Below are 8,159 nucleotides of genomic sequence, written 5' to 3'. Positions count from 1 at the left end.
GGCACTGAATTAACATTTATGCGTTTACCTCTCACACTTTTCTTACAGTTAAATTTTCCGTTGTTTGTCACACAGAGCAGGCCTGCAAAGTGACTGATGCACGCAGATCAAAAAATTACCATAACAGACTGGAGCATATAACGCAGTGCTCAAGTATGGCAATTTTTCATTAAACATTCACAAGTCAGCTGAATACAGATCTAAATATGTACACTTGAAAGAACTGGAAAACATGTTAAAATATTTCAAGGCAACTGAAATGCAGAGATCGGTATGTTTCCTTGAAGTATAAAATCCAGACTATTATTTAAAACAATTCATACAGTGTAATGCCCTTGTGATACCTACATCATGTCAGATCTGCCTCTACACCACTTACAATTCTTGCTAAAGAAGTCTGTTTGATGTACAGTCCTATGGAGATCACTCAAGTACTCACAGAAAACAGATATATTTTCATTTTATTGTAAACTTCCCCAGGAAATCAGAGATGAAGTTATATTGCTGTTGAAATGCATTTTTTATCACAGTACCCGAAAAACAAAAACGAAAGTATCAAAGTACCATTGTTGAACTGCCTGAGAATTATTTATGATACACAAGTATTAAGACGCCTATATTGTGTAATAACCAAACATAGCACATTTACAAAAATAAACACACAAACATATACATACATAAATCAGATAATTATTCTCAGACACATAAATACACGTACTGGTGAACAAAAGCGTGTCTTCTGTGTGCAACAAATTTGAGAAATATGTTTTTGTAAGGTAGCTACATGTAAGATTTAGTGGACTAATCAAAATACAGTCGAATACAAATTCAGTGTACATTGTTCAGAGAAGAACAAAATCAATCGCAATTTTATTGTTTCATTACTGAGTAGATCTACTGTACCTATTCTAAGTTGTAGTTTAGAAATATCATTTTTTATACTTTTTCGCTTGAAGGACGGGATCGTCTGTCTGTTATTGTTTGCTCTTGCTTTGAAAATATGCGCTCACATAGAACAGAGGTGGCCAGAATACAAATACGTCGTTTCATTATTTCAAACAGCGGAGGAAACAACACATGGATTTCTTTCCACCACAGCAATGGATATTGTGATCTGGCAAATTCATATATTTATCAAGCTCGACTATACTTGCAGCACGTGGATTGACTACACTTTGGATCAGCCCTCCTACAACTTGGTCAAAATCTTGCCAAATGTTGCCAGTGCTAGAGTTGAATGTCCTCACCTCAAATGGTTTGGCTGGTGGTGGATTGTATACAGAACACCTTGTGCATTTCTGTCGTATTAAACAGCACTTGTTAATTATGGCATCTTTTGTTTCTTTTAATCGATGCCCAGTTTTTGGAAATCCATGCTCCGTGAAGCGAGGATCCAGCAATGTTGCTCCGCAAGCAATTGCTTTATCTGCAAACTTTTGAACGAGGCGGGTAAGATTCCATCATCAAGTTTAGCAATTGCTGTTTTTATGGCTTCATTGCTGTAATCTGAGTTTTTCAGTCTCAGGCATTGACTTTGTAAACCTTTGCTTAATAAGACAACTTTTGACAAGGTTGCATTTATTTTCTTGCTGATTTCTGTTGTGACTTGCTCAAAAAGAGATTTTATTTCACAAGATTTTTCAGTAAGTGATCAGTCTTCATTGGACAGTTTTGTCTGTGAATCCAAACTGAGGATGGCGAGGGTGCAAAGGCTTTTTGATTTTCAAAAGGCTGTCAAAATACATGGAATTCCATCTCATAGGGCAATCTTGTTTCGGCGTTAAAATATGGAAGCCCATTTGCTTCTCAATATTGTGTAATTTCTCAAATGCTTGAGGACTTCTTTTGAAAAATTCCGCTATTGACTTTACTTTTGTCCTTGTCTGTGTAATTGTTTCAAGGCTTACTTGCACTATTAAATTCAGTGTATGTGCAAAACAAGGTATATGCCACCATTTGCATCATCACTGCCTTCACCATATTAGGTGTATTATCTGTAATGCAAGCTATAGTTTTATTTGTAATACCCCAAGTTGAAGTCACATTTTGTAATTCACTGGAAATGTTTTCAGTTGTATGCTTGTTATGGAATTTAAAACTAGATAACAAATATGACTTCAGATTGCAGTTTTCATCAATGAAGTGAGCAGTCACTGCAATATAATTCTCATATTTCACGTATGTCCATCAAGCAGTCGTAATGCAGATGGAGGATGCAGCTTGCACTGCAGATCTTACTCACATTAGTGTGTTGCCGAACACTTGAGAGAGTATGCTTTTGGAGACGGTTTGTCTACTGGGAGGTACACAGTTTTCATTTAATAAATAAGTCATTTTTCTAAACACTGCACTCTCAACTACATTAAACGGAAGACATTCTTTAACAACAAGTCTTAAAATCTGTTCGTCTATTATGGCTCGCTTGGGTGAAGGCACTGGTCTTGGTGCAAATCCAGTAATCTTTGTTTGTCTACCACACCTACCCAGAGTTGAACCGGCAGATTCCTGAACAGTTGCTGTGGAAGTTGAACTAACTTCGTCACTGCCCAGATTCATAAAAACTGGTTTCGAACGAGTTTCACTTAAATTAACTGTTGGATGGTTATGTCGCAAATGTCTGTTTAAGCAAGAGGTTGAACTACTTTTAAACGACAACACTGCCGAGCACAAGTTACACTTAATTTACTCAGGATTCATCTTCATAAAATAATCCCACACCGTGCTTCGTAACGCCATAGCTGAAGACAGAAGAACCACCACGAACGGAACTGGAGGTGGGAGAGCTAACTGCAGAAACAAAAGATACGCCACTGGGATTCCCACATTCCGTTAGTACGGGTAATATACCAGTCCTGCTAATTTCCATGCACACAAAAGGAATCATTGTGGATAACAGGCACAGTGACAATAGACTCACAAATAACGCCAAGTAATTCGAATACATAACAAAATATAACAGAAAAATTTTTGTCTTTCGAGGTGTTTCGAACCATTACTATAAATTCACCGTGCTTCCCAGCCCATCCCGTTCAACATTACACTATCAGTGATACGTCAAACAGATTGCTTGCAGTTATACTTACATCAAATTTATGTATATGTCTAATAACTGTCACTTTACTCCTTTTTTTATTCAAAATGTTGTAGGCTTACTTGCGTTTCTTAATATGATTACTGTACATGAACAGAGAAGCGTATGTTATAAAAAATGTGTAATTTAACTGAATGATTTTAACAAATTTATTATTTTGAATGTGAATAGTGTGCATTATTTTATTGTTTGGTTAAAGTTTATAAAGCAGATGTTACGCCATTTCGGAATAGGGCAGTCAGCTAGAAACGAAGCTTTATTTTCGGAGATCTTAAGCTACATGCTATTGCTTGTCAAAAAGATTTCGACACTCTTGAAAGTGTTTCATGAAGTGGTATGTTAAATGTGTTTCAGTACCTGTGTCGAGCTCGAATCTCGTCCGACACAGAGCGGAATGAAACATCACTCTTTCGATACAATTAGTCCGTTCCATGCACAGGTGGACTGAAACAGTCTTATTTTATAAACAACGATACAGTTTCTGTGTCTGGCTCGAGATCGAATCTCGTCCGGTTATCCGAGACAGGGCCGGAATGAAACACCACTGTTCCGAAATAGTGAAACATAACCGCTCCGAAACACTGAAACAGTTCCACCTATCGATACATTGTATCGAAACATAGAAACAGTGGCCAAGTCTATATCAGACAGTAATGGCGTCAGTGCGTAGATTAAGGTACAGGCTTTCATGTAAAAATAAAATTATTGCAATGTCTTGGCACATCTTTTTTTTTAATTTCAAACGCTAATTATTTAAAAAACACGCCTCGAAGAAGCTCTTTCTCTTGAATAAAAAATCCAATTTTTCTGAAAATGTAATCATTTGTTTGTCTGTACTGTACATCAAATCTACCGATTTCCGTCCCGTACGGAAATTCCTTCGTGGTGCGTCTTTGCAATAAATATTAAGAAGGTGAAAATTCTGTAATTAACTATCAAAATATTTCGGCTTAACGCCACGTAAGGTCCCTCTAAACTTTAAGGAATTTTGCCTACATATTCTGTAGTTTCCTGTGTTACAGGATAGTATTCGTACTCTAACAACAGCAAAATGTTTACAGAGAAAGTGACATTTGTTACGAAGCTGAATTCTATTCCTACGTTAGTCTGAATTAAGATTTATTTGTATCACTAATTCCCTCGATTCGTTTTAGTTCTTGCTCCATATCCGTATATCTTGTCCTAATTTTCTTCATTTCTGAGTTTCTGTTCCAACAAACTAAATTCTCAGGCAGTTCAACAATGGTACTTTGATACTTATGTTTTTGTCTTTCGGATACTGTGATAAAAATTGCATTTCAACAGCAACTTAACTTCATCTCTGATTTCCTGGGAAAGTTTACAATAAAATGAAAATATATCTGTTTTCTGTGAGTACTTGAGTGATCTCCATAGGACTGTACATCAAACAGACTTCTTTAGCAAGAATTGTAAGTGGTGTAGAGGCAGATCTGACATGATGTAGGTATCACAAGGGCATTGCACTGTATGAATTGTTTTGGTAAACTGAGTTTACTAAACTCATCGCTCTGGTAAAATTGCACCTTGTCTTCCGTTTCCGCCAAAGTCCAGCACTGTCATATTAAGTAAAGCTATATCGACCTGCGTTCCTGTCGTTATGGTCCGACGTCAATGTATTATTGATGTAGTGTGCTCGTTATTTGCAGACGTAACATTGCCTGTGTTACGTGCAAAATAAATGCCACCAGTGTTATGACTGGCACAGAGAAAGCAGCGCCAGTCCAAAGAGCGTGACCCAGCGTAACGCCTGTGCCAGTGACGCAGCTGCACGGGATGATTTCTCTTCAGCTTGATGACATTTGCAGCATCGGTGGTTCAGTGGTAGAATGCTCGCCTGCCACGCGGGCGGCCCGGGTTCGATTCCCGGCCGATGCATCATATTTTTTCTCCTATTATCTTAAAGAACATCCACCTACTCATTAGAGTCCGTTCGCAGTTGGTTAGGAGGAAACCTGACAGGTTATACTACTACTGGCTTTAAAATGTAATTCAACAAAAGCAATGAATTTGTTTTTGATTTATATTTAACATTTGATTGTGGCACCGTACACAATAATTAAACCGGCTCCAGGGAGGTAGGGTCCCCTTCTCTATTCCTCCACTGGGGTTATTCCTGTCTCGCATGTCCACGGCACGGAGGTGGGCATCCTATACTTAAGTAGGCCAGAGTGACAGGATGGCTGAGTTCAGGCAGGTACCCAGTCCCGTGGGGTATAGCACGGAACCCATGCCCAGGGTTACAGGTGAAGACCTTAATGGCAGCAACAGCGGAGAAGAAAGACTTCGGAACGGCGTAGCTGGCAGATGAGGCAACCTTCCTTTCTGGGGATTAAATGAGAAGGGAACCACTGCCTTGTGGTAGAGGAGAAACTCCAAAAGCTAAGGGAGACAACCCCAAAAGAAAATCCTTTCTTGCGTTAGGCCTTCATATATTACTTTCAAAACAGACGAGCCTCGGAACGAACCACTCAGGATTTGACCGCACTGCATCTTCAAGTACTGGTGTGAATGATGGGAGACCTGATGATATTCATCAGTACAAGAAGATGAAACCAAGTGGACTAAAAAATAACCTAAATATTGCCACCTTTAATATATTAAGCCTCAATGGAAAAATGGAAGAAATGACAGATCTACTAACAGAGAAAAGGTGCGAAGAATTTGAGTGGAAGAGGAAAACTACTGGAGCAGGAATAACAGGTTTGGAAGAAATTGTGTGGCAGTAATGGTGAATAAGAATGTACAAAGCTGTATTGAAAGTGTGAGATATATATCAGACCGGATCATAATCTTAAACCTGAGATTCCAAAAAGAAACACTAAAAACTATCCAGATTTATGCACCTCAAGTGGGATGTAGCGAAGAAAAGCAGATGGACTTTGAAAATGAGGTAGAGAACCATATAGAGAGTGCTAATATGGTGATGGGAGATTTTAATGCACAGGTAGGCAAAGACAAAAAGGGATTTGAGCAAGTGTTGGGATGTTTTGGATATAGAGGCAGAAATGAAGACGGGGAAAGACTCCTGGATTTTTCCAGAATGAGATTTTCACTCTGCAGCGGAGTGTGCGCTGATATGAAACTTCCTGGCAGATTAAAACTGTGTGCCCAACCGAGACTCGAACTCGGGACCTTTACCTTTCGCGAACAAGTGCTATACCATCTGAGCTACCGAAGCACGACTCACACCCGGTCCTCACAGCTTTACTTCTTGCCCGCGAAAGGCAAAGGTCCCGAGTTCGAGTCTCGGTCGGGCACACAGTTTTAATCTGCCAGGAAGTTTCGACTCCTGGATTTGTGCCAGGGGAATGGAACGAAAATAGCAAACAGCTGGTTTATGAAGATAGAAAGTCGTGTTATCACCAGATACAGTTGGGATGGAAGAACCAAGAGTGTAATTCATTATATTATAGTAGATAGGGAATGGGTAGAGAAAGTAACAAATAGGAAGGTAATTGCAGATATGAGTGCAGATGGAGACCATAGATTACTGATGGGACAATAGAAAATGAATCAGTGTGTAAAAAATAGAAAACAGAAGAAAGTGATAAGGATATGGGATTGGAAACTGAAGGAGAGTGAAAGTGCGGTGAAGTGTAGAGAATCAATCACAGGAAAATTTCCAAAAGAAGTTTTCTGCGATGTAGAAAAAGAATTGAGTTTATTCAAAGACACTTTAGTCGAAGCAGCACAAAAAGTATGTGGTAGAACAAGTTGCTGGGATGATACCAAGCAGTTAGAAGAAAAAATGGAGCATGGAGAAAGTGGTGGAAAACTAAAAACGATGAGGACCATAATAGATATATAGAGAAAAAGAAGAAGTGCAAAGAAATAGTGGAAACAGCAAAGAAAAAGGCATGGGAAGAGTTTACAAAAAAAAAAACTTGTAAAAGATGTGAAGAGCAACAAGGAAATGTTCTATAAAATTATGAAAAATAAAAGGAAGGCTTCTGAAGTACCAGTAAAGATGGAAACAGAGGATGGTACTGTGGGAATATAAAAGATCTCTGGAAAGAACATTTTAAGAAATTGTTAAACGCTGAGGTGTAGGTACTCGAGGATACAACAAGTAATGGAGAAATTGATAGAAGTTGGGAAGCTGAATTAGGACAAATTACATGGGAAGAAATGGAAATAGCTGAGAAGAAGATGAATGGCAGCAAAGCCCCAGGTCCTGAAGGAAACAGTGGACATGATAAGAGCAGCAGATCCAGTGGGAATGCATGGCTGTACAGAGTGCTATCAAGTGTGTGGAGAAATAGTACAATACCTGACAATTGGAGAAGAGGAGACAATGTTCCCCTCTTCAAAAAAGACAATAAAAGACTTTGTAAAAACTACAGAGGAATGACCCTTACGAGTCATACAGCCAAGATTTTTGAAAGAATTTTACTAAATCAAATAAGTGAAAAGATAGAAAAGGAACTGAGTGAAGAACAGCATCGGTTTAGGAAAGGAAGAAGCACAATCGACCTGATACTTTCTGTCTGTCAACTGATGGAAAGAAGTTGGGAGTATAACAAAAGGGTGATAATGGTTTTTATAGATATAGAAAAGAAATGAAGAAAATAGATATAGAAGATGGATACATTAATGTAATAAAGACAATGTACAAAGGACACAATTGTAGAATTAGAATATCATTGGGGAACTCTGAATAATTCGAAATAAGACAAGGACTTAAACAAGGAAGTTTTGTATCTCCTGCACTTTTTAATGTTGTTATCGAGGGAATGAATAAGGCAGTTAAAGATACAGTTAAAGGAAAAGACAAAAAGATGATTTTTGCAGATGATATGGTAATATGGGGCGATAAAGAGATAGATGTACAGTTACAACTTGATGCATGGAAGGAAATAATTCGGCTTCCCAACTTCTCTCAATTTCTCCATTATTTGTTGTTTCCTCGAGTACCTGCTCCTCAGCGCTTAACAGTTTCTTAAAATGTTCTTTTCAGAGATCTTTTATATTCCCTGGGTCTTCAATCACAGTACCATCCTCTGTTTCCATCTTTACTGGTACTTCAGAAGCCTTTTATTTTTCATCA

At 38.3% G+C, this 8,159-nt stretch overlaps 1 non-coding gene across 1 annotated transcript; it reads left to right on the top strand.

Moving 5' to 3' along the window:
• The first annotated feature begins 4,916 nt into the window (after nucleotides 1-4,916).
• Trnag-gcc (transfer RNA glycine (anticodon GCC)) lies at nucleotides 4,917-4,987 on the top strand. Its single transcript has one exon. It is a non-coding gene; the product is annotated as a tRNA-Gly (tRNA).
• The last annotated feature ends 3,172 nt before the right edge of the window (nucleotides 4,988-8,159 follow it).

The sequence above is a fragment of the Schistocerca nitens genome, chromosome 1, assembly GCF_023898315.1.
Source record: "Schistocerca nitens isolate TAMUIC-IGC-003100 chromosome 1, iqSchNite1.1, whole genome shotgun sequence".
Classification (NCBI taxonomy): Eukaryota; Metazoa; Arthropoda; class Insecta; order Orthoptera; family Acrididae; genus Schistocerca; species Schistocerca nitens.
Note: the sequence above shows the minus strand (reverse complement) of the source record. Positions and strands in the feature narration are given on the sequence as shown.